The sequence below is a fragment of the Ambystoma mexicanum genome, chromosome 1p (genome assembly GCF_040938575.1).
Source record: "Ambystoma mexicanum isolate Mex_15411 chromosome 1p, UKY_AmexF1_1, whole genome shotgun sequence".
Taxonomy (NCBI): Eukaryota; Metazoa; Chordata; class Amphibia; order Caudata; family Ambystomatidae; genus Ambystoma; species Ambystoma mexicanum.
In genome coordinates, this window is record NC_090921.1 from 1,063,239,634 (window position 1) to 1,063,266,533 (window position 26,900).

The window sequence follows — 26,900 nt, forward strand, 5'->3', positions numbered from 1 at the left end:
ACCACTGGGCCTGCAGGCATTGTGCATGCCGTTGATCGTTATGTAGATACTAGCATTGGTCAAGGCACTGGCGTTGCACAAGTGGGCATAGGTAGTAGGCCTACAAGTAGTTACAAGAGGCATATATGCATTGGGGTCAGGCATACAGGTAATCACAGAAGCAAGTCAGGCATTTTCAGTGGCCTGGGGTAGTCTAGGGGCCAGGCTTGAGGGCTTTACATGGATCACAGGCAGATTGCTTCTATTTGTACAACATTGTGAGTGTTGCGTGTGGCGTATGGAGAATTTGGAGACAATTCTGAGGTTGCGTGATTGCTTAGATACCAGGCAGCTGATGTTGGAGCTGTGGACAGAGAAGTGTTGTGTTAATTGCATGCAGCCTAGTGGAATTCTAGAGCTGATTCTGTGGTTGCATAGTTACGTGGATGCCAGGCAGCTGATGTTGTGGCTGTGGGCAGAGAGGTGCTGTGTTAGTTGCATGCAGCCTAGTGTGGTTCTAGAGCTGATTCTGTAGTTGTGTAGTTGCTTGGACATAGGGAGACTAATGACGAGGTTAGCGGCTGGGAAGCATGGGTTGCTGGGCGGAGGCAGGGTTCATCGGGGCAGGGGTAGGTGTATTGGGTGAGCTGTTTGGGAGAGTCATGGTGAGGAGGGTATACTCTCAGGATAGGATGGAGAGCAGGAAGGTAGTGGGGGGATGGTGGAGTATGGGGACAATGCGGTTGACATGCTGAGAGAGAGAGTGAGATTGACAATTTCCTCACAAAGCAAGTGCACGTAGATGAAGGGCGCCCATTTTAGCCAGCTGTAATGACGAGCGTGGCGGCTCCATTATGCGGCACCTAACACCTGCAGAGCACAACGCTGCGCCCTTGGCCTGCACGGGCTTTGCCACAGAGGGTCGGGTGCATGAATGTCATCGTACGTGTGGGCAAAGAAGAGCGTTAAACGTGGCATCAAGCGTGTAGAAAAAACATGGTGCATATAATGTTCAGGGAACTGAAAGGAAGGACGGCCTAACATGGTAGCCATAGCAGCATATGTAAACATTAGAATCGCAAGTTGCCATCTTGAGTTTGATCCAGAGCCGACGCGCGGGGACAGGAGAATAGAATCTCGAGGTAAGTGGCATTAGAGTGAAGATGCGCAGATACAGTAAGACTGTTTCTGTAACGGAAAACGCATGAGGCAATTGCAAAAATGTGCACTTAGGATGAAATGTAGGATCATTATAATTGTTAGCAGACCTAATGCATTCGGGATCACCAGTTGGATGGTACCCAATTTAACTTAAATATGGCTCGGTACATGTACAGATGTAAACATCTCGAAGTTAACATATTTTTAGGAGTGACCACAGGGGTTTATTGATGCCATTGACCACGGCTAACATCAGTGTTTGAAAAACAGCGGATGACATTTTGATTACATTAGAACTAAGGGGTCTTAGAATTTGATACGTACCAGTAGAAGCTAAGATTGAGAGGGTGCAAGGGGTAGGAGAATGAGCTGACTAGGAGTCTAGGAGACAAGGAACTGCCAGGTTTATTTCACTGAGGAAGAATCATTTCCTGCTGGTGGGATTTAAACCTGGAACTTATGCAGTGAACAACCTAAGAAATGGAAATCCAAATGCATGGTAAAATGGCCATGCCCACTTAATCTCTATGTTTTTCTAGAAAGGAAAGTACATGAAGGGGCTGTTGCAATAATTGTATAATTTAAAGGATGGCAGCAATGATGTTTATTACTCAACAATAGGGGGAGCACGTTTTGTAGGCGTTTTACACAAAAAGTGGTGGGCTTGCATGACTTGACAATATTTAAGCATTGATCTGATTGAAGACCAAAATTATGAGATTGTATTACTTGCGAATGCTCATGCAATGATTAGATTGAAGACTAACGTTAAGAAGGAGAGGCCAAATGTTATAAATTGAGAGATAATGCACATTTAAACGAAAAATCAAATGCTTTTTACTCCTGTTTTTGTGCTTTTTTCCATTTATTTTTGTTGTTCGTCACTTTTACCAAAATTGTCCCTAACAATCCTGCCTTTCACTATCCCCCTATCTCTGTCATGCTTTAAATGTACATTGTATATTTTCTTTTTTCTTTGGAATGAAGCAATGAAGGAGTGTGTCAAAGTAATTGGCCAGATTTGAAAAAGGCACCAGGTGTGCCGAAACATGTGTCATCACATGGGCTCTCCCACGGTAGTGAAAACTATGATTAAAATAATCTGTTCAATACTGAATTAAATCTGTGGCGCAGCCTTTTGTGAGACACGCTTCTTACTTATTATTGTGTTCTCCTTTTTCAGCAACAGAGGAATATCGATTTTATTTTCTGTATGGTGTTTTTTGATTTTTTGGGACATTCTTAAGTGAAAGGAATAGGTTCTCAACCGGTCTGTCTTCCCACAACTTCATAATATGGGAAAATAAATGCATCAATATTTCTCTGTTCACAGCACTTCATTACAAAGGAACTAAAAACTCTTTGTCAGGGAGAACACTTTAATGTTCCGTCCAGGTCTGGTGACATGATTAATTCAGAGCGGGGTTACGGATTGCCCAACCCATCTCAAATGGTCCCTCACAATGCATTTTCTGTTTCATTGATTGTTCCTGCTTCCCAGGCTTATGCTATCATAAGAAGCTTTTGTGGTTGCCATCAAAAAAGGAAAGAAAGACACAGCCCAGCCGAGACCCAAGACCATGTGCTCCAAAGCCCTGTTCTTCATCCAGCTCTCCAGGAAAATGAGCCCCACCTTGGCATGCTCAAATCTGTGGGATTAGGTCTGTGCCACTTCACCTCTTTAAAGCTCCAGAAGTTGTCCATGAACAATCTGCTCTCCTTGGACTCCTGCAGTGGAAACTGCTTTCATAGCTGCTAGAGGTGACATGATCTTCTTTCTTCAAGCGAGGCACTCATGCCCACCATCTCAGAGAGGCCTACAGTGCAGTCTCAAGTTCATCTGCTTGAGAGGGCCCCCCTCACAGGGATTACTCCGTGCTCTTTCCACACTCCCCAGTGTTCATGCTTCATCACAGGGCAAGATCATCAGTGTTGCATTATATGCATATGCAGGCTCAGACATGTGGAGAAATTAACCCCGTGTATTGTTACAGCTTCATCTTGAGTCTGCCCCCTCATTCCTGTATACTTGAGAAACAGAGGATTAGAAATATCAGAATGCATTATGATGTAAGCCTGAAGGCCAAGACTGGTTGATTATTTCATACCTGGCACGTGACAATCTGACATCTCACTTATACTTTGAAGACATAGACACACATAGAGGAAATTGTGTGCAGTCACATGCTTGCAGTCATTGTTTGACATAGACATGCTCCTCGAATTGATAATGTGGGTAACATCTGCAACTGCACAGAAATGTAACATGTTTCTTACACATAAGCAAACATGTGCTCTCATTTAATAGGTGCTCTCATTAGGTATAGGAAAAATCCTTGACCATAGACATATTGTGGCCAGGAGGTTAGCTCCTGGAGCAATGAAAATTGGTCTTGCCCCTGGCACCTTTTTAATCGCTAAATGGAATGTTTGGTGACTTTCTAATACAGCGACATTCCATAAAATTTAAATTCAATCTTTAATCAGATTATTTTATTTGGATAACATGGACCCACTTGATACAACTGCTATCAGTCTTCAGGGTTTGCTTAATGCCAATAAGGAATGTTGCCAAGAATAACCTAAGAAGACTGTTTCCGGTCAAATGGTCGAAAATAAAAGATCGAATGACCATTTGATCGAAAGTCAAACGGACGAAAAAAAAATGGTCGAATTATTTATTTATTTATATATATATTTTTATCGTTTTGTTTGGTAAAAAAAAATGTATTTAGAAAAGGGGGGTTGGGGGAGGAACCCCCCATTAAAAAAATGTTTTAAAAAATAAATTAAAAAATCGACCTTTTTTTCGACCATTTCACTCTCGATCAAATGGCATTCGATCATTTGGCTTTCGACCAAATGACTGGTAACCACCTAAGACCACATTTTAGTAAACCAAAAGGGATGTTAATGAAAACGCAATTATGCACTATAGCTCAATAAAGGATTAAATGAAGAATGTAGTATGCTTATGTAGAGAAAAGCGATATGGCCATAACTTAGAATCTTCTCTTGATTTATACATCTCTTGGATCTGCAGTAAGTGATTATTAAGTGGTATGAAGCCAAGATAATTCCACTACTACTTGTATTCTTGTGCTTCTGATCAGTGGTGGACTGTCCTAAAGCAAGCGTTAGATATTTCCCTTTGGGCCTCTGCACATGAGCCTCTTTCATGTGGGAACTCTGATTTCTGGTGCCTCTTATCCTCTTTCGCAGTCACCACACCCCATTCCTTGCATCTCTCCTCATTCCCCTTCATCCATTTGTTGTGTTTAAACTACTGTTTAATCCCAATATAATAATAAATATGCTTTGAAATTAACTGTTTGGGACCATTTTTTGCAAATGTTATTGTGGGAGAAGCCTGCAAGCCCTATTTAGAGATTTTAGGATTGCTTGCATGGTGGAAAGTGGGGCACTTTGAAAAATATTTCCAAGTCCACTTTTGGATCCCAGTCCACTGCTGACTGTCAAGACAAGCATTTTGGAAAAATTACTAGGAATTCCAATTCATACTGTAATATATGCCTTAGTTCTAGAATGCAGTCTAAGTCTCATAAAGTGTGGACAGAATAAAAACGAACTAATGTAAACATTAGCTAATTAAATATATTAACCTGTGAAGAGCAAAACTATGTTACAGCACAGGAGCCGGTGTAACTTTGATCATGCTGAGAGTGGATAAAAACTCTTACTTAATCTACTTTAAAACAAGTGAAAAAGAGTTAATTGAATATTTGGGGCAAACATTTGCATAGCTCTATTCGGTTACCAGGGCAAATTTTGCTCTGGGAGGCTGCAGTCGGTTAAACCTTAATTATTTACCTGGGATTGCCTTTAATTTGAATGATAACATACAATTTAAAGATCAGTTTAGGTTTGGGTGTGTTTTGGAAATAAAAAGGGGATGGTTTAACAATTCTACTGGCACGGTCGGATTGGTCCCTAAAATGGGGTTGGTATCAATGAAAAAGTGGCCCACAGTCGCAAATGCAATTTATTCCTTTTGTGGCAGACTATTTGAGAAGTACCCTGGGTGGGGGAGTGTTTTGGTAAAAGATGTTTCAAATTGGGTATTTTAAAGAATATTTGTTCAGCAAAACTGGTCAAAACTACTAGCAAAGATGAAGTAACTCATTAAACTGTCTCACTTTGGCCCAAAAACGGTCCCACTTTAAACAAAAAACTGTCCCACAGAAGCATGTTGAACTTCAATTTGGGCATTGCCCTATTGCTCCATGGGCCTGTCGGAGCCTGTCTACAGGTAGTCTTAAGTGTAGATTGTGTAAATATAACCTACAACCTGAAGAACATATATTTTTAATCTGTCCGGTTTTCAAAAAGTATCAAAAAGAATTTTAAAGCCTGATGTAAGTGTCAAAATTACATGGGGCCTCATTACGACCCAGGCGGTAAGTTACCGCCTGGGCCGTGACTTTACCACCATGGCGTAAACTACGTTTACGCCATGGTGGTAGGCAGATTACCGCCCCATTCCGAGGTCGGCGGGGCGGTAAGTCCCCAATCCCCATTTACCCTTCCCCATTCCCATTTTTGCCCCATAGGGCATAATGGGAGTGGGGAAGGCGTTAATTACGCCACCGTAAATTACGGTGGCGTAATTAACTCCATGGTCCCTTAGCGCCATGGATTTTAACACCTGCTAAAAGCAGGTGTTAAATCCTCCATGGCGCTAAGGGACCTCGGAATCAGGCGGTAAGGGTCGGCGCTGTTTACGCTGCCATAACCCCTTACCGCCTGGGTCGTAATGAGGCCCATAGAGATTATTTTATAGACCTCAGAACAGTGCTAACTACTCCGTACTTGCTTTTCACTTTTTTCAATCTATATAATGAATTCATTTTTGTAAGCATGTAGGCGACTTGCTTTTGCCACCAGGTGCAGCTTGGCAAATATGGTACGTCCTGGGTGGCAAAGGCCATTTTTTAAAAGACAAAATAAGCCACGCAGTACATAGGGCATGTGCTTTCTCTAAAAATATACAGATAGCATGGCCTCTACAGAAATGAAGGCTGGATGATCCTTGCAACCCCATCTTTCATTTCCACAGCAGCATGGAAATGGGTAATGGAGAGTATGGGAAATGATAAGCAGGAGCTGGGTCAGGTAAGCTTGTATTTGGAAAGCTAAGGAGCCAATTAGGTGGAGAGACAGGTGGTAGGACCACTGGTGGAAGGAGATGGCGGAGGATAGCAGGTGAGCAGAGGCATCGGAAAGAGGCAAGAGCAGGAGCAGCCAACAGGCTGGTTGGAACATGGGCATGAACCATTAGTTAATGGCAATGCTCCAAGCAACCTAATTGTCCTGCCCTCACTCCTGCCCCATGCCTCTGCTCGCCTGATACCCTCTGCCACCTCCTTCCACCAGTGGTCCTGCCACCTGTCTGCAGTTGTTCTCGTTGTCTTTCACCTGAATTTGTTTTTATTATTAAATGGGGTGTTACCCCACCAAGCCCCCCTCTTACCAACACCTCCTGGCCCCACCACCACCCATCATCCTACCGCCACACATATATGACATATATACAAATAAATTGAAGAAAGCTAGGAAATGGACAATGAGGAAAAGTGCACGAATAAAGTGAAAACGAGGAATGTGACCACATAAATAACATGTCTTATGCAACAAAACATATCATCAAATTCCACTATGAAGAAGTGGGTCATATTATAATCATACATAAATTAATTCAGCAATCACTCAATTTCATTCCATAAACTTATCTCCTGAATATCTGTGAAGACCTGCTCTACAACCTCGATTCCAACACCCCCTGTGTCCTCATCTTACTTGATCTCTCTTCTGCCTTTGACACGGTCAACCATGCCATCCTGCTCAACCATCTTCGTGATAACCTGGGTATCACCAATCAGGCCCTGGCTTGGCTGACCTCTTTCCTCTCCAATTGACCCTGCCAGGTCCAACTTGGGTCTTTCCTCTCCTCTATCTCCACCCGTGGTGTTCCCCAGGGGTCTAACCTCTCTCCATGGCTTTTCAACCAATACCTGTCACTTCTTGCCCACTGCATTGCTGCTCTATGCCCCAACTTTCATTGCTATGCGAATGACACTCAACTCATTTTCAGGCTCCTTTCTGCCACTTCTTCTCCTTCTCTCATCTCTGACTGTCTCTCCGTTATCAAGGAGTGGTGTGCCACCAATGATCTCTGCCTTAATGCCAGTAAGACCGAGATGCTCCTCATCGGCACACCAGCTCCCTCCTTTCCTGTCACTCTCTGTTCTGCCTCTCTTGGCCCTCTTCCTGCTCCGACCTGTGAGGCTAATGTCTTTAAGAAGTCACACTACCAGCTGCATCTCCTCAAAGGTATTCTTTCTTACCTCTCCTTTCCCCAGAAGCTCACTGTCTCCAGAGCTCTGGTTCTCTCTAGGCTGGACTACTACAACAGCCTCTTTCAAAATCTGCCTGCTTCTACTCTCCACCCTCTGCAACTCATCAAGAACAGGACTGCAAGACTTGTCCTTGGCCTCAAGCCCAGGGATCGTATCTCTCCAGGACTGAAATCTCTGCCTAGCTCCCAGTGGCTGTGAGGATTATGTTCAAAACCCTCTACATTGTCTACAAGGCCTTCTTGGACCTGGGGCCTCAATACCTTCAACTGTCTCTTCCTAAATATCTTCCTTCTCGAGCTCTTCGCTCATCCGCCTCCAACTCCCTCAGGGTCAATCGCTTCTCCAAGCACCGAGTTGGTAGTAGATCTCTTTATTCAGCTGGGGCTTCCCTCTGGAACAGCCTCCCTGCCTCCCTGAAACTTGAGGAGAACCATCTCTAATTCCGGAAGCACCTCAAAACCTTCTTCTTTGCTTCTGCTTTCTCTCCTCCTCTCTCCTGCTGAACTCCTGGCTTAAACTGAAATTACACTGGTTACCCGGCCACCCTCTGATCTCGGGCCCAGGTCCCCTCCCCCGCCAGCTGCACACCTGCACTGCCTCCCTAGCAGCCCCTACACTTGGGGACTGTTTTTCTGTATCCCTAAAGTCCCCTTCCAGCACTTGACATCTGATGTCCGCGCTTACCCTTGCACTTGCCACCAGCTGGCTGCACTTTTTACTTATTGCTTTTTATTTATTCTATTTACTTATTTTTTTACTGTTGAGCCCATGTACTGCACTGCTCCCTCCCCCCCTTTGCCCCTGCACTTTTCCCCTTCTCCCTTCCCCTGCATTTGCACGATCTCAATGCCACTGGGCCTAGTAAGATCGTTGTTTGACCTCCCTCTGCTCCCCATCCCCACCTGCCTCATCGCACCTTGAAACACTTGTGTATAGGCGCGTTATAAATGCCATATCATATCATAAGCGTGTCATAAGCGTGTCACATATCTCAAAGAGTGGGTTATTATTGTAATAATAAATGTATTAGGTCAACAATGTATCAATTTAATTCCACAATCAAGTCACATGATAAACTAAAACCATAAGCAGACGGATGTTCAGTACGTATGTCGGTCACAGCTTGACAGATAGTTATTAAGTGTTTGCTGCTTTCCAGCTCATTAGAATCGAATAATCGGCATGTCCAGTTTGCTGCACTTATGTTAACCTAAGCTTTCGTAATCTCTAATGTATGTAAAATGTTACATTTAATTTTGAACTAATCCCGTTTTATTTAGTGTTCAGGGATTGCTCCAGGTACATGGGCATAGCACTCATTTTAGGGGCAATTAGAATGTACCCCCAACAATGAGCTTTGGTCAATAAGTCAACTAAAGTTTTCTCATGATCACCTTCATACGTCCTCATTTTCTTCAGGCTCTTAAAAAGGAAGGCAGTTCCCCCTGATGGATCAGTATTTGTCCTCTTGCAGCATGTCATGGCATCATTCATCAGTCGGTCAATTACAATTTCCTTGCAACAAAGTTTCTTAGTGGGAAAGCCCCTAACAGTATGTATCAAAAGCTAACTGCAGGGGGCATTCATGATTTCCAAAACAGGTTGAGGTGTGGCTGGTAAAGATTAGTTTCAATTAATACAATGCATGATTCCGACCTAAGATATTCATTAACAGGGAGAGCAAGTAATGATTTATGGCAGTAATTCTCTAGCCTTCTGAGATTTTGCAATTTAGCCAGTCCCCATATTTCAGCACCATAAGCATAACTGAAGCTATTTTCATTCTATGTACATCTTTTGGAGCTTTCTCCCTCTACCCTGCTAGCCTTTCTTTCTGCTCTATTCCTCTCTCCCTCCTTTTCCACGCAGCCTGCTGCCTGGCCGCCTGGTGTACCTCAGAGACCCACAGATCCCTGGCACCTTCGCCAGTCCTCTCGCACATGCCTCCTGGCCTTGCACCTGCCTCATTGTTACTGCACTTGGTCAATGACCCTTACTCCAGCTTCTAACTGACTGGGCGCCAAACCCCTGCACTTGCCCTGCCCCCTCTCCTGCACCTGTCTGTGCACTTGCCCAATCTGTTTTTCCCTTGTCTCCCCTCCTTGCATGGTGGCGCCTCAGTGCACTTGGAAAAACTACAGAATTGTTGTCAGACCTATTTGCTGTTATCTACACCACTAATTGTATCATATGCACTTGTTCCATGCACCCACTGTGCCTGTGCAGACTTGTATCGTTCAGAAATTTAAGGGCGCTGAATGACTGTTGTTTTTTTCGCCTTGTTCCCTCACTCCTTGAGCGCTTTGAAACACTTGCTTTGTGTATAGGTGCTTTACAAATAAACAATACCATACCAAACAATACCATACCATAAAACCACAGTGCTTCACATTGTGTTGTCGTACTGGTCGCTTAATGTATGCCTGTTACACATCGCGGCAAGTGGTCTTTATGGGCACGGACCCGCTTGTGCGGCGTCCTGATTCCTAACATTTCTAAGATGGAAGCTGGTGATTTTTCCCGACCTGCTGGCAGCGGTCTAGTGGTTGCACGCTCCCTTGACGTGCGGACGACCGATCGCGTGATCCTTTATCCGGAAACGAAGCGACCAGTGCTTCGCGTCGCTTCTGCCTTTGACGCTCCGTGAGTTCGCTTCTGAAACCTTTCTCTTCATGCTCTCATTTCTCTCTGTTGATTGCGGCTCCTACTTACCCTGTGTTAATTTCTCTTGTCAGATCCTCCTCTCAGCCTTTGCTGGTTTCCTTCTCCACCGGCTTCGCGAATCCATCTTATTTGTCTCCCATTCCGGTCAGATCCCCATCTGAGTAAGTTCCCTTTCTCTAGGATTCCCTTGAATATTCTACCAAGTCCTCATCTCCTGTTATCCTTCCAGACTCTCCCGACTCGCCCGGAGCTGTCCTTTTCAGCCAGGTTCCAGATCCGAATTTTCCCCCAGTCCTTTTTGGGTGAGAGTGTTCCCATTGATATTTCTTTCCTTTCCCTTCTATGAACCCTCCTCTAACCTGCTCCCTATTTCTTCACTTCTCATTCCTGCAGACACGGTGTCTTGTGTGATTCCCGGGGGTTCCTGTCAGAGACGTCCAACCTTCCATCATAAAACCTGATCTACACGAGCTGGGATTTCGTCCAGGGTTTTCTTCCCATTGAGGGTTTCCATGGGAGTCCTGCCCGCTCTCCTGGGTTACATTAACCTGGGCTGAGTGGCCAGGGCTGTCACTGGGAAATCTTCACAGCTGCTTAAACCCTCCCAGTTGGAGTCATCGATTGCCAAGGTGAGCTGTTTGTGAGCTATTACTTGATTTTATTCTACAACAGCTTACTCAGATTTACACAGTTCCCTAATAGTAATAACAGTAAGCGACGCCTGAAAGAATATTGGCAATCGTAATTCCAAATGGAACAGCAAATGCAGCAGCTAATGACGGCCATGCAGGCCATGTCATTAGAGGTACAGTCCTTGAAACAGGATAATGCTCAACTACGACATCACGTAGCTGGAGCTTTTTCAGACTCTCCCCCGTCGTCCTTACATTCCATTATGTACGACGGTGATCCCTACAGACTAAAAGAATTCTTTGACAGTTGTACCGTCCAATTTACATTTAAACCTCGCTTCTTCCCTACCGATAAAGATAAGGTAGGCTATATTATTTCCCACCTTTCTGGGCCTGCGTTAGCTTGGGCGACTCCTTTAGTAACCTCCAACAATGTCATTCTCGATTCTTACACCGCCTTCACTAACAGCCTAAAAACCATGTTTGGAAGAAAGGAGATTTCGGTTGCCACACAAGAGAGACTTCTCGATTTAAAACAAGGAAACAAGGAATTACTTTGGTATATCACTCAGTTTAAACAACTATCCTCTGAACTAGGCTGGCCAGATGAAGGTCTCCTCACTCTTTTTCGGAGAGGTCTCACAGATGAACTAAAAGACGAGGTCTCTAAAGTCCCTCGTCCCGCTAATCTAGCTGATATGATCACTTTAACCATGCAGATTGATTACCGAATGCATGAAAGGACATGCGAAAAGAAAAAGGGGAAAGGAACACGACCACAGTGGGATCATTCCTCAACCCCTCAGAAACCTCTGTCTCCTACTGAAGAACCCATGCAAGTTGGGACCATTAGAGGACCGATTTCAGCTACTGAAAGGGATAGGAGAAGATCTTTGAAACTATGTATGTACTGTGGGTCCTCTACTCATGTTTTGAAAGACTGTCACTTAGTTCCTCCTCGTCGCTCTCCTATTCCCAAGTCGGGAAACTTCAAAGCCTTACCGTTGGGGGAAGACCGGTAAGTGCCCAGCACCATTCTTCCCCGTATCAGACCAGTATGTCACTTGACAACTCTCTCAGCAACCAGGCCATGGTGGTAGTTTCTCTTTCCATCCTGCTACCAGAAAATGTCATCCCAGGTATTCCGGCCTTAATAGACTGTGGAGCGGCTGGTAACTTTGTGGATGTGGAGTGGGCAAAATTACACGGTATCTCTCAGGTACCAAAGACTTTGGTTACTCCTATTCAGGGAGTAGATGGTACACCTCTGAGCCCCATTAAAAAGCAAACCATTCCGCTCACTTGTAAAATATCTAGCCATAAAGAAACCCTGGTTTTTGATGTAATCAGAACTGCCCATTATCCAATTATCCTAGGACTCCCTTGGCTGAGATTACATAACCCATTCATAAACTGGGCTGCTGGAACCCTTTTTCTAGGGTCAGAATATTGTGTCCGTCATTGTCTTTCTCAAGAATCAGTGGGGATCCGTATACCTTCAGATGAGACATTCAAACCGACTGTATCTTCCATCAGTCAACTTGAGATTCCTGACTGTCATGAGCCTTACCGATCAGTGTTTGAAAACCCTGAATTTCCTAATCTCCCTCCTCATCGAAGAGATGACTGTCACATAGACCTGCTTCCCGATCAGCCCATTCCCTTTGGCCGCATGTACGTTCTTTCGCAAAGAGAAAAATCGGCATTAAAAGAATACCTTCAAACCCATTTACGGAATGGTCTCATTTCTGAGTCGGAGTCTCCTGCAGGAGCATCATTATTCTTTATCCCCAAAAAGGACTCTGATGAGCTCCGTCCCTGTATTGATTATCGGGGTCTCAACAAGATAACCACTACTGACAAATATCCCATGCCTCTCATCACGGACATTGTTGAAGCGGTTCGAGGGGCGTCTTGGTATACCAAGTTGGACCTTCGTGGTGCATACCATCTTATTCGTATTGCACCCGGAGACGAATGGAAGACTGCATTTCGGACTCCTTTTGGACATTATGAATATCACGTTATGCCATTCGGCTTAGTTAATGCTCCTGCGATATTTCAGAGATTCATGGACCATCTATTTGCCGACATATTATTCCGGTTCGTCATCATCTATCTCGACGATATCCTTGTTTACTCCAACAACCAAGAGGAACATATTCATCATGTTAACACCGTACTAGAACGCCTGCAATCCAACCATCTCTACTGCAAAGCATCCAAATGTGAATTCCATCAGAGACAAGTTACCTACCTAGGATTTGTCATATCCTCCCGGGGCATTTCCATGGACCCCAAGAAGATATCCGCAGTTGTGGATTGGCCTATTCCAACAGGAATAAAGGACATACAGAGGTTTTTGGGGTTCGCAAATTTTTATCGTAAATTTATTCCTTCCTTCTCAGAAATCATACTCCCCTTGACTCGACTTCTTAAGAAAGGGGTATCATTTGTTTGGAATGAATCAGCTCAGAAAGCATTCGATATTTTGAAGGAAATGCTTACTTCCTCAACAATTTTGATCAACCCTGACCAATCCAAACAATTCATTGTCGAGACAAACGCTTCTCAGAATGCGTTAGGAGCTGTGTAGTTACAGTCATCAGAACAAGGTGAAGAAAGACCGGTGGCATACTTATCCAAGACCTTTAATTCTGCTGAGATAAATTATTCAGTACTTGAGAAGGAACTGATGGCTATCAAACGCGCCTTCGAGGAATGGAGACATTTGCTTTTGGGCTCACCCTTCCCTGTCTTGGTGCGTACTGATCACCAAAATCTCAAGGTTCTCCAAAATGATTATACCACTAACAGCAGACAAGCACTTTGGGCTTACTTCTTCTTACCTTTTCGGATAGAATTTATATACTGGCCTGGCAGACAGAATTTAAGAGCAGATGCTTTATCCCGTAAGGATTCTCCAACTTCCTTGTTTTGCCCAGAAAAGATGTTCCCCAATGCTCGGTTTATTGCTGTACACTGTGATTTCCTGCAAGAGGTACGAACAGCCACCGCTCGTAATAAGAATTTTTGTGAAGACCTGGCATCTACTTATCTTCTCTCCAAGGAAACAGAATACTACTTTCATGGTACTCAAGTTTTGATTCCCGTTCCTTCTTTACAACTGGAGGTGTTAAAAATCTGCCATGACTCACGAGCTGCAGGACATAGGGGAGTACTTCCTACATTGGAACTCATCCAACGACATTTCTGGTGGCCTTCCATGAGATCTGATGTCCGGGACTATGTTGCCGCCTGTAAGATCTGTGCTATTGCTAAATCATCTCGCTCACCACCATTAGGGTTATTAGCAAGAAAGCCCATACCAGACCGTCCTTGGCAAATCATTTCCACTGATTTCATATCTGACCTACCGCCATCAGCGAATATGACTACTATCATGGTAACGATCGATTACTTCACCAAGTTAGCACACTTTACCCCTCTGCGAAGATTACCAAATGCTCCTTCCATGGCCAACATTTTTCTCTCTGAGGTATTTTCTCGCCATGGTCTACCAATGCCTGCTGTTTATCCCATTTTAGATTCTGGTCAATCACTACACACAGGTAGCAATAATTCACAACTAGATGTTCACTGAGCTTGCATTTATAGTTGCACTTGCTGGAACTAGATCTAGAAAAGTAGGACATGATCTTAGTCTTTTTAGAATTATTAACAAGATTGTTCTTCTTAGCATAGGTAGCTAGGAGGGTAAGTTGATATTGTAGACCTTTCGGGTACAATCCAACAAAATTGAGTTGTTGGCGTACCCCAAACCTTGCAGTTGGTTATCACCCTGCTTCAGAGAATGAACTTCCGCCGACTTAAGTACATTGGACAGATCAGTTATATAGTAATTCAAATGGGTAGGCGCCGAAATACAATCCTGTTCAGTAGTCCTCAGGGAATGCCCGATTTGTGCATCTTAGAAAACAGTGGGTTTTGATGAACAGTGGCAAATGCGGCACTGAAGTCTATAAATGCAGCACACTCCAGGTGTTGATAAGAACAGCAGGATTCTTCAAAAATGATTGCCAGTGCCATAATGTTAGCTAGGGTGGATGAAACCTGTCTAGTTAAAGGGTAGAATGTCATTACTGTCTGACCAATCAATTAGTTCCTGTAGCAAGATGTGACTAAAGATCTAGTCCAGGAGCATCAAGCATGGCAGGTATCTGATAGCCCTAGGAATGGTCACGAGATCCACGCTTAAATATAGGAACAATTATGCTTTTAGTCCAGCTAGTAGGGACAGTACTGTTAGAACTGGCAAGGCATTACTTTTCAATAATGAATTACAGATAACTTCGGGCCTGGAAGCAGTGGAATGTTTAACAGTAAACAGTATTAATCATTTGTACCTGCTCCACATCACCCAATTATTCCCATCAACTACGAGATAAATCTACCTCAATGTTTTGCTAGGCGTTACGCCAAAAGTGCTTGCCAGTTTTTCTTGGAAGCATCGACACATTTAGCGGCATTGACTAACTTCCAAAATCCAATTATGTTATTGGTTTTGATGGTGTACTATTTGTCTAAATTGCCTATAACTTATTAACGACTTCCTATAAAAGGTAATTCTGCTCTTACTAGCCTTTACTTGATCAAGTTCACCAAGTTTACTTCCACTAATGATGCGTCCATCTTTTCAGAGAGTTTGCTTTGCAGAAGTGATATCCGCATTAAAAGGATTTCTAATATGCTTATGTAAATTAATTTCTTATTTTCTCTCATAGTGCCCATCAAGCACAATGCAATTAGTGTTATGTAAAATAAAGTATTTGTAAGTGATGATGAAGTTGTTATTCCCATTCATTGGTCCAGAAAGGCTGGAAGAATGTATCTCGAGGACAATGGTAGACCAAGAGTTGCAACTAGCTGTGATCAGGGCAGTGCCTAAAACTATGGCTATTTGGTTGGCTATCTCCAGATTTGGCAGATTGCAGTTAATACTATTGTCTCCTAAATTGCTTCCTGCCACCACTCCAATGTGATGAAAGGCAATTGGTAGAAGGGTATTTTCCCACTTAACAATTACCAGACAATAGAACTCATTGGGCACAATAAGAGAAACATGTTAAAATGTTGCATGAGATAAAGAATTAACAGATATAGTCAAGAGGAATAGCAGACAGTTCTGTAATTCTAGAATATTGTCCAGCGATGTGACCCGGGCATTGCCAAGTAAGCATCAATAGACCATAATCAGTCATCAACTAGTTCCAGACAAGTCCCTTAGCGTATTATTCAGCTTTAAGTAGACGTCAGAATATTTCATACATTGACCCTTAAGTCAAAGTCAAATGAAGGAATGTCAGGAAGTAATTTGGCATTAAAGTCATTCATGATTAGCAGGGGGGAACAGGTAACATTAGCAGATTCAAGCCACTCCTTCATCATCTAAAAGCTTTTAATGCATTGTCACCCAGAATATCATAAATATAAAAAATCAAAATTAAGTGACACTGAGTTACTAACTGTCCTACAGTTATTCTCCATGCTAATGCAAAGTCACTAGATACTTCTAATTCCTTAATAGACTCGTCATTCCTCACACCAATTAACAGTCTGCATTTAGGTCTTCCAACCCATCATTTTATAGCAGCCCATGTATGGTTTTACGTCCATCCAAGGATAATGGGGCTACAGACCAGGTTTCCTGCAGAGAAATAATGTAGATGTCCACCAGTATTTCAAGATAAAAGGGAAGATGGCCAACTAGAGCCTACTAATTCACCTTGGTTGTGTGATAGCTGGAAGACACTGCCAAGATGTAATGTTAGAGTTTTAATTGTTTTATCCAGTGTCAATTCCAGCGCAGTAGCTCTTCTGCCGTTTTGCTTAATCACAACATGTATTTTATCTTTAAGTGGGTCATAAGAATGATCGAGTAACATGTGTTTCATCGGGAAACCCTCTGAAATCAACCTCAGACTTCAAACTCAATCTTACAAATATCTGATGCAAAAGTAGTTTCTGAAATCAAAAAAAAAATATTAGGGGCACTCAATGCTGGATTGTCAAGCTGATCAACAATCATTAACTCATCAGAACTAATGGTACATAACTGTGGGATTGAATGGAACAGCTGGAGAAACGAATTTCTGTTTAGCGCACTTCATTACTCCAGCTCCGGGATCTTCAACCTGTGGCTCTCCAGATGTTTTAGACTACATCTCCCATGATTCCTCACCATTGACTATACTGGCTACAGCTGATGGGAGCTGTAGTCCAAAACATCAGGAGAGCCACAGGTTGCAGATCTCTGCAAGTCCAGCTGAAAAGGCTCTGTTTTCTCTGAGTCTTCCTTCTGCCAAGCGTACTAACAGACGCCATTGTCCGCCCAGCCTTACGTTTAGTCTTATTCCTAATAGCAGTTCCAACTAAGTCCGACTCTCTAGTGAAATCATGGCCCTGATTACATCCGAGTTTGTCTACTTTAATATTGCTACATGTGAAAGACTGCTCTTCCTCCCCAACTTCAAATAGCGTTTGTAGCAGTAGATTAGAGAGTGCTCTGTTTCAGGCACATCACTGACCTGTTTAGAAAGTTCAATGAGACTCTTACTGCCATCCTGGACAGTAACAGTTACCATGGATGAAAGAAAACAGTGAATATCATTGTTCTTAACATTTATTTTTTTTCTGTTCTTTTTTTTTGTTGCAGATTTCAATTGTAATTCATAGATGCCAGTGTCTTTAGCAATTCATCAAGCCGTTGCCAAACTTGAGTTAATAATCAGTTTGGATTGCATTTTATTGCATTACCCTTGGTTTCTTTTTTTAATTTTATTTTTACCGTTCATACAGTCAGTATTAGCAGTTTTCTCTAGCTTTTTATTTCTATGCATGCACCCATGTTTACGTCCATTGCTGATGGGAAAAGAATCAGTTTCTCCAAGACCACAGCAACTGATGCTCCCCGTGAAAGTATTGCTTGTGGGTATGCCACCAATAGTAGGTTCCATAGAAGTAAAGGGGACAACAAGCATGTTCACATGCATGTAAGTGCTTAAATTAAGGACACCAGGGGGCACAGGCAAAATTGCTGCCTCCTAAGTGAGCCCTGTGGGCAACTGCCGTTGTTCATGAGCTTTGGCCAGAGGACAGGATTCTAAGCAGAGTTTTTGCAGGGTCACGACACCCTAGCACTGTAAAGCACCCAGTGGTGGAAGTTTGTTGAAGGCACTGGGAGGAGGCAGGGAAGGAGCCCCCAACTCCAGGGTCCGTGAAAGCACAAGGGCATCAGTGCACGATGGCCGCAGCACTATGAAGGGAGACGCCGGTGCCAGGGTACTGGAGGACCAGCTTCAACACGCCATTCCCCCTACGGACCGTCTACCATCCTGTGGGGCACCGGACAGGGCTGGGACTTGAGAGGGGGCAGGATCAGAAGGTGAAAGGAGAATGGCAGCGGGCAGGGAAGCGGTCTGGCCTGAGAGCTGTGAAGAGGACGGTGGAGTCACGGGTCAGGAGTGAGCAGCGCCATTTGTAAGTACCTGTGAAGTGTGGCGCGAAGGAGGGGTTTGGGAGGACTGACGAGGCCCATCCAAGGACTGGACAAGGTCCCCAGCGGGGGATTGGGCTGCCAGGTGAAAGGGGTCCTGATCAGTGGAGCGGAGTGTGGGGTGGATAGGGACCCACAGGGTAGTGAGGCCCCCTGAAAATGAAAGAGGGGTGAACTGTGGCACGGACATCATTAAAAGAGGGACATGTCCACCCAGCGATGTCAAGAGGCATGGGGGACCCACTACACCCGGCTGATGGTGTTAGGGGGTTTATGTACTTCTAGTGCTCTAGGCCGCATGAGAGCTATTAAGCGGCACTGGAAGACAGAACTCCAGCGAGGTACCCTCTGAAGGTGTGCATTCATCAGTGGCGGGCTGAGTTTCCCCCACCTCCGCATTTAACAACGAGACATGGAGAGGATCCCACATGCCTATGGTGGTTAGGGTAAATTGGCGTTCTGATCCCAGAGTGGAGGCCCCTCGAGGAGCAGTGCGGGGGGCAGAGAGACCACTGTAGATGTGAAAGTGTAGGAGGGCCAGTTTCAGTGGTTGGGATCTGAGGGAAGGGCTCCTAGGCCGGGGGTTTATTGAGCACTCCCTGGTGATGGAAAGAAGGTGCTAGTACTGGAGTGCATATCAAAATGAAGGTGTGGACTGGGCGGAGGGGATGTCAATCAGCTGGAGGCACACCTTGAAGAAGTTTCAGTACCTGGAGTGATCAGCCATGGCGACCTCAGAAGCAAAACAAGTTAAGTGGACCCAGGATACGGACATTGTAGCTATCAAGAAAGACATTCAGGTCATCCTTGAAGGTATTAGGGGAATGCGTACTGATATTGGCACAAAGGAGGCAGAACTCCCAATAAAAGTGGAAGACATTGAGGAGAGGGTGGTGGGGCTGTTGGCCAATCAAACCTCTGTGGAAATGCTGGAAACTCAGTTTCATATGCGTCTCTCTGAAGTGGAACGTAGGGAGGACGAACTGTCCCACATTTCTTTTCTTTCATTCTCTGATGCGGTGTGTAGGAGCCGGAGCTTCACACCATCATGACCACCCCCTGACCAGCCCTTCTAAGACCAGATACGCTTTCCAGCCTGCTACTGCAGAGCCAGAGCTTCACACCATCATGACCACCCCCTGACCAGCCCTTCTGAGACCAGATACGCTTTCCAGCCTGCTACTGCAGAGCCGGAGCTTCACACCATCATGACCACCCCCTGACCAGCCCTTCTGAGACCAGATACGCTTTCCAGCCTGCTACTGCAGAGCATCACCATTGGCTGGGGATCGCCTTTTATTTTGACCCAGGACTGGAGCTGAATGGCGCAGCCAGTGTGGCCTCACAGCTAAGACCCACACAAAAGGCCTGTTTCCTGTCTGGGACTGCCCGGGGCTTACAGTGACTTGGTGAGTTCAGCTGTCTCCTTACCCTGGACTTCCCCGCTGTCTACTAGCAACATACCCTGAGGCGGTTTTCTGCTACTGCTGATCTGTGCACTTTGAGGTAGGGTAGGTTGGGCCCCCATCCTGCCGGTTTCTCTCCGCGTTGCCTGAACGTATACCTGTGCTTCTACCTTCTGGGATTGTTCACTGTTTCCCCCCTTCTCACGTGACTTCTGCAGCGGTTTTCTCATGGATGCTTTACCCTACGTTCAGTTTTTTTCTGCCACACATACAACGCACTTTGCCTTGACTTTGATGCCTGCTTCAGAACCTTGGCTCCATGCTGACTTTCACTTGCAATGCCTCAAATCTGCATTTGCCACAAGAGGCATTTTCCCATTCTTTTCCTCTATTTCATCTATTCCACCTGGATTGTTTACCTGATGCTAGCCCATATCATCAGACGTGGTCCGTCCATTCTGTACATTTAATCCATAATTGTGCACTGCTTTCATTCTACCTGTTCCTGCATTATTGTTGTTTTTCACTCTCTTCAACTTTCAACTATCTACTCTCTAACTTGTTTTGCACTTATTTTACCTCTCACCTTCATCCCCTCCTGCACTCCCCTTCCTCACCTCCCTTACTTGTTCAGCACGTGAACATTCCAAATCGTCCCATGACCTAGTCAGAAAGTTTTTGTTTGTTCTCTTCCCCTCTACCCTCCTTCCTGCCCTTCCCCTCCTCCCCCTTTCCCCTGCTATAATGCCTCAGCACTTGCACGTTCCGAATATTTCACAACCTTTTAAGAACGTTTGTTTTTGCTTTATACCTTCGTCCTCTTCCCCAGCCCCCCTCCTTGTGTTGATGGGCCTCAAAACACAATTTCTGCTGTGTAGGTTACATTACAAATGACCAATAACTAAAATAAAAAGAAAATATTGATGACATTGAAAACCATGAGAGACGCTGTAACCTGAGGTTCTTTGGGCCCAAGGAATCGGAGGTGTATTGATTGATGGAGTTGAAAGCGAAGATCCAGGCCATCCTGGCATTGGTGCTTCAATTAAAGGAAAATATGTACATTGTTCTTGATAGAGCACACAGAGCGGGGGAGGAGGCAGACAAATGTTACCTAGACTGAATAACCACTCATAGAGGAAAAGGGTTACTCGATGGAGATCTTGCACTTGGGCTCTAAGGAGCCTTGATCCTTTTCTTTTAGCTTTCTGACTCTTCATTTTGGCTGTTGGTCAGAGTTGGGTGTGTGTGATGCAGGTGATTTGTTAAGATGGTCTAGGGCGGGATTTAGTTTAGTTAAGTTTAGTTTATTTATTTATAAAGCGCGGCCAAACCCTCAGGTAGCTGGGCGCGTAAGACTTGAGGAGCAACATGTGTTACAGATAAGTTGCACATACAAAATAAAGAAGAAAATCCAATCGATGATACAGAGGATGCTGTATAGATAGCAGAAAATACAATAGGAAGCTTGTGGGCCAGGTTACAGTGTAGTCCATGTCACAATTACATGCTGGCTAGGATGCAGATTGCAGTACCCGCGTGCAGTTATCATTATTGCGAGGTGAGCCAAGTTTTCACCTTAGCTCTAAATGACCAGAAATATTCTTTGGCCCTAATTGACAGTGGTAGTGCATTCCAGCATTTTGCTGCAAGCACAGGGAAGCTGGAGCCCCTTGCTGTTTTTAGGTTGAATTTAGGGATGTTCAATTGGTGCGTGTAAAGGGTTCTGGTGGGTCTAATTGTGCTGTGTGTGGTGAATTTGTCAGATAAATATCGTGGGGCAGTCAGTGAAAGACATTTGTGTGTAATGACAAGTGATCTAAGTTTGATTCTGTCCCAGATAGGGAGACAGTGGATTTCCTTACTAACGGTAGAGATGTGGGCCTTGCGAGGAAGGTTGAGGGCACATCTAAGGGCGTTGTTTTGTATGACCTGGAGTCTGTTCAGGTTGTGATTGGTGCAGCCTAGAAAGAGTGTGCTGCAGTAGTCTAGTCTGGAACGTATCAGAACTCCAGACAATGTGAGGCAGCTGGCAGTTGACAAGAATGGTCTACAGGCATTAATACTTTTATTGGTATAAGCCGTAGATGAGAAGGTGGTGTTTATTTGTTTTTTGAACGATGGAGAGGAGTCGAGATATACGCACAGAGTTTTAACTTCTTTTGAAACTTTTATGATGTTGCCATCAATAGTAAATGAATGGTACCTAGCATCTAACTTATTAAGGCGGGCCTGGGATCCTACGTTGAGCAGTTCCTTCTTATCATCGTTCAAGCAGAGGTTGAGGGTAACCATCTGTGCTTGTATTTCAAGGCAGATTTCATTAAGTTTTGCAACATCTTTCTCATAGCTCCCAGTGAGTGTGATGAGGACCTGGGTGTCGTCTGCATAATTGGCATACGTGACACCCAGTACGTCAAGTCGATCATAGAGGAGCTTAGTAAAGATGTTGTAAAGCGTGAGTGAAATGCAAGAACCTTGAGGTACTCCACGTTGGATTGGGACTGGGTCAGCTTCAGACGAGGGCGCGAAGACCCCAGTAGACCTATCGGATGAGAAGGGACGAATCCAATTGCTGGCATTCTGTGACAACAGCCGAGGAAAGGTGTTGGGTAAGAATTTGATGGTCAACTAAGTCGGAAGCTATTGATAGATCCAACAGGAGCAATATGGCCAAGTTGCCCTTGTCTTTGGCTTCAGCCATTTGGATTTTTTGATCCAGGAGGGCTGTTTCAGTCCCATGCCTGGTTCTAAAGCCGGATTGTCGCAAGCCTAGGAGGTCATTCTCTTCCAAATGTTGTTGTATTTGGATGTAGGCCACTCTGTCTAATATTTTTAGGAGAAAGGGGACAGTAGTGATGGGCCTATAATTAGTAGGTATATTGGGGTCTAAGTTGGGCTTTTTGAGGAGAGGTAGGACCCATGCCTCTTTGAGGGTGTTGGGTATGGACACATTTTTAAATGAAGTGTTGATCAGTGATGTGATAAAGGGGGCTAAGTCTTTAGCTCCATCCTTAATGACTGCAGAGGGTTTAAGGCTAGCAATTATATTGACTACTTTGTCCTCTGTGGCTGGGATTGGTGGAAGAGGGGGGAGGAAGGAGGACTTGTTGTCTATAAGTGCCCAGGGTTTAGGCCACTGTGGCAAAGATGAGAGCTTTTGTTGCAAGGGACAGGGGAGTTGGGGGGGAGATGGTGGGACGGTGCAAAGGTGGTTGATGAATAGTTCAGTTAGGGTGTTGGTTACATTGTAGATTGAACTGCGGGCGTTCCTGGTGGTTCGGCTCTTCATGCTGTTTAGGGGTGGGCAAGACCAGAGGCCTTATTAGAGGGAGAGGGATCAATTGGGGATTTGAATTCAGAGGGGAGTCAGGGGAGTCAGGGGTAGGAATATTCTATTTGAATATGGGGGCAGGTTTTTATTCTGTGTGTTGTTGTCTTGTTGTCCCTCCTTATGTGTCCGTTTATGGAGAACATGGAAGTATTGCCATTGCTGTTCTTGGAAATGCTAATGGTTGGGGGAAAAGTGGTAGCGGTGAAGGGGGCCTATTGGAACTCCAGATGTTTAATAGTGGAAGTGAAAGCATGGTGGTGACAGTGGGTTCACTGAATGTTAGAGGCCTCAATTCACCATTCAAGAGGTCCTTAATGAAGAGGGAGTTTAGGAGACAGAGATTGGAGGTCCTATGTGTTCAGGAGACTAATTTTATAAAAGGGGAGGAGAGACTGGGTAGAGGGGGAGGGATCTCTGAATCTGATTTTGATTCAGGGGTAGAAGGGAAAAAGCCTGGGGTTGCTATTTTGCTGGGACTGGCATGTAGATTTCAGAAAAGGGATATTGAATGTGATATGTAGGCGTGATTTATTTTCTTAAAGGGCCTGATGCAGGGCATCAATATATTGCCCAAATGCAGGGCAGCAGACCTTTTGGGAAATGGTGGGGCGGCATCTCCAACAATTTAAAGAGGGCATTCTAATGGTTGAAGGGGATTTTAATATGGTGCTCGACCCAGAGACGGACAGGTTGAGCACGAAAAGGGGAGGGAGGATACTGTTAGGAAGGGAAAATCTTGGAAATTTAAAGAAACCAACAAACGTTTGGGTATGAAGGATGTGTCGGAGGCTATGGCAGGGGAAAGGGGTAGTGAAATGAATGAGCAGGCACCATTTACTTTTTTCTGGCAGTTCATGAATCCTTCTCTAGGATTGATTGGTTGCTGGTTTACGTAGATACCCTGACAGCGGTCAGGAAGACAAATGTTGCGGTCCCGTGATCAAACCACAACTTGGTGTTAGCGGAGGTGGGAGTGAGAGACAGGGGCACTAGTCAGGGAGTAGGGAAAAGTAGGTGGGACAATTCTTACTTCAGAACATAAAGGAGTATTTTCAGATCAATGACACGGGGAGGTCTCCAAGGATATATAATGGGAAGGGTTTAAAGCTTCTATGAGAAAAGTGTTGATAGGAGTGAGTTTGAGAACCAAGTAACAATGAGAGGAGAAAGAAAGGAGACTTTGGATAGGACAGATGAATTGAGGCCCCTGCGAGGGTTAGATAAGGGTGTTTGCACATTGAGCCTGGGGGAACTTAAAACTTACAGGGCATAATTACAGGCACTGTTGGCCTACAAAACGGGCTGGGCACTCAAGCATCTCAAGTAGAAATACTATGAGAAGGGGGAAAGGGCAGATAATCTCCTGGCGTGGAGGCTGAAACCAAACCAATGCTAAAATGGTGAATGTAATACAGGATAGAGAGGGGACAGCGATGAGGAGTAGTAAGGGAATTGCAGAAATATATGCGGTTTTTCCACAACCCTTTATCCCTCAGAGAGGGAGAGTACCCCAGAGGTGATCCAGACCTATCTGCAGGGTGTGGAGTGGCCGTGGCTCTGAGTAGATGGCGCAAGGGCATTAGATGGTAAACCTGACCTCGGAAAACAAAGCTATTCCTAAGATGTTCCGTGATTGCTTTTTTGCTTTTTCTGAACTCACCTCTAGATTTGAATTGGGACTGACAAAGTGATAATTAAAATCATGAGCTATATAAGGATTGTTCAGCTCAGTGATTTTTTCACAATATTATGTTAGGACAGGAATGACTCTGTCTCTTTCATTATCACTTATTGTTTTTCCACACCTTTGCTATTTTTCCCTGTTCCTATCTGGTTGTTTCCCCCTTCCTTTATCCTTCATTACCCCGGTTAAAGCTTATACCTCTATGATTATTGAACATGAGTATATAAGTTTTTGGTTTTTGATTTTTCGTGTTTTTTTCCTTGATTCACAAGTTAATTGCCAATAATAGACTTTTCTGTTCTTTGTATCTACCAATACTAATTGTATGCTTGTTGTTTTTTATTGTATGTGTTGTTTGCATATCATCATTTAGCAGTCACTTTATTTATTTGTACAACCAAATACAGAATCAATTTAGTATTTTTCTGTCTCTCTGGTGTCTTCTTCGCCTTGTCAAAGGAACAAATGCGATTTGCATCAATTTATTTTTTGGTAAAAATGGAGGGTTGGCAACAAGAGGTTTCCAAATTGTTTTAACCCATCTGCTTTAAAACCCTGGGCACAGCAATACTCTCCCCTTTTCTGATTTATAGCAAGGGCATTAGATGGCCAAATTAAAGTAGAAGAAATTATTGCTACTATAAATGGGATTAAGAGTGGGAAATCCCCAAGGGAGGAAATCCCCAGCCTTCACAGAACTTTTTTTATAAGATGTTCCGGTCAACGTTAGCTCCTATTCGGACTAGAGTGTTCAATGAGGTATTGATTGGGAAGGCTCTTCCAAAGACGATGCTTAAAGCTCTGATATCGGTTATCCCACAAGAGGGGAAGGATCCCAGTTGCTGTGCCTCGTTTAGGCCTATATCCCTTCTGAACATTGATGTTAAAATAGTATCGAAAATTCTGGGCAATATACTGGATAATCTCCTTCCGATGTTAATTCATGGATATCAGGTGGGGTTTGTCAAGGGTAAACAGGGAGCGGACAATGTCCTAAAGACGCTCAGTCTCATCTCCTGGGCATAGAAGGGGGGAGATTTGGGGCCAGATTACAGAAACTTTGGACCAGTGAAATTGCAAAGTTGCATGGTATTAGCACCCTAGTTTTAAAAACACTGGGACATACTAGAAAACTATTGCACCATGTCAAGTGCATTTTGGCATGATATAAGCCCCAGGGCAAAAATTGCCCAAGGGGAAAAAAGATACATTTTCACTGCATTATTGCAACAGGGCAAGGTTTGCCCTAGTGCTAACATGGAATGTCATTAGCACTAGGGCAAACTTTGCCCTGGCGAAAAAACACATTGAAAATGTATCTTTTTTGCATGCTGGCAATTTCTGCTGTGGTGCTTATACCATGCCAAACTGCATTTGTCATGGTGAAATCGTTTTTTTTACATGTCACACTGTTTATAAATACCAATACCGTGCAACATTGCACTTGCACTGGTGTTACAGTTTCTGTAATCTGGCCCCTGGTCTGTTTGGTTTAGCTGGATTTGAAGAAGGCCTTTGATAGAGTGGAGTGGGTCTTTCTTAACGAGGTCTTGGTTAAAATGGGCTTTGGGGTCAACATCCACAACTGGGTAGGGGCACTGAATAGGGACCCAATGGCAAGAGTATCAGTAAATGGATTGGTATCAGAAGAGTTGTCTTTATTCAGGGATACTAGACAGGGCTGCCACTCGTCCTTCTCCTTTTTGCCCTGGTTATAGAGCCGCTGGCATCGGTAATATGTGTGACTCCGCGGACTAAAGGCATAGAGGTGGATGGGGTGGAATTCAAGGTTGCCCTATTTGCTGATGATGTTTTGTGCTACATTAAGGATGAGGGGAGTTTACTGACTGCTTTGAAGAAGGTGCTATGTGAATATGGCAGGTGTGTGGGCTGAAAATGTATCATTCTAAATCCTTTCTGCTTCCACGGACAAGCATTTAAGGGCATGGGAATCAATTACTTACATAATACCCTGTAATCTTGAACCCCTGCATCGGCTAAACTATAACCCACTAATGGCTGAAGTGAGGGCAGGTCAGAAGAGATGGTGGGAGTTAATGCTGTCATTGACAGTGAAGATGACGGTGGTGAAAATTATCGTGCACCAGAGGATATTATTCCTATTTCAGATGCCCCCAACGGCTCAC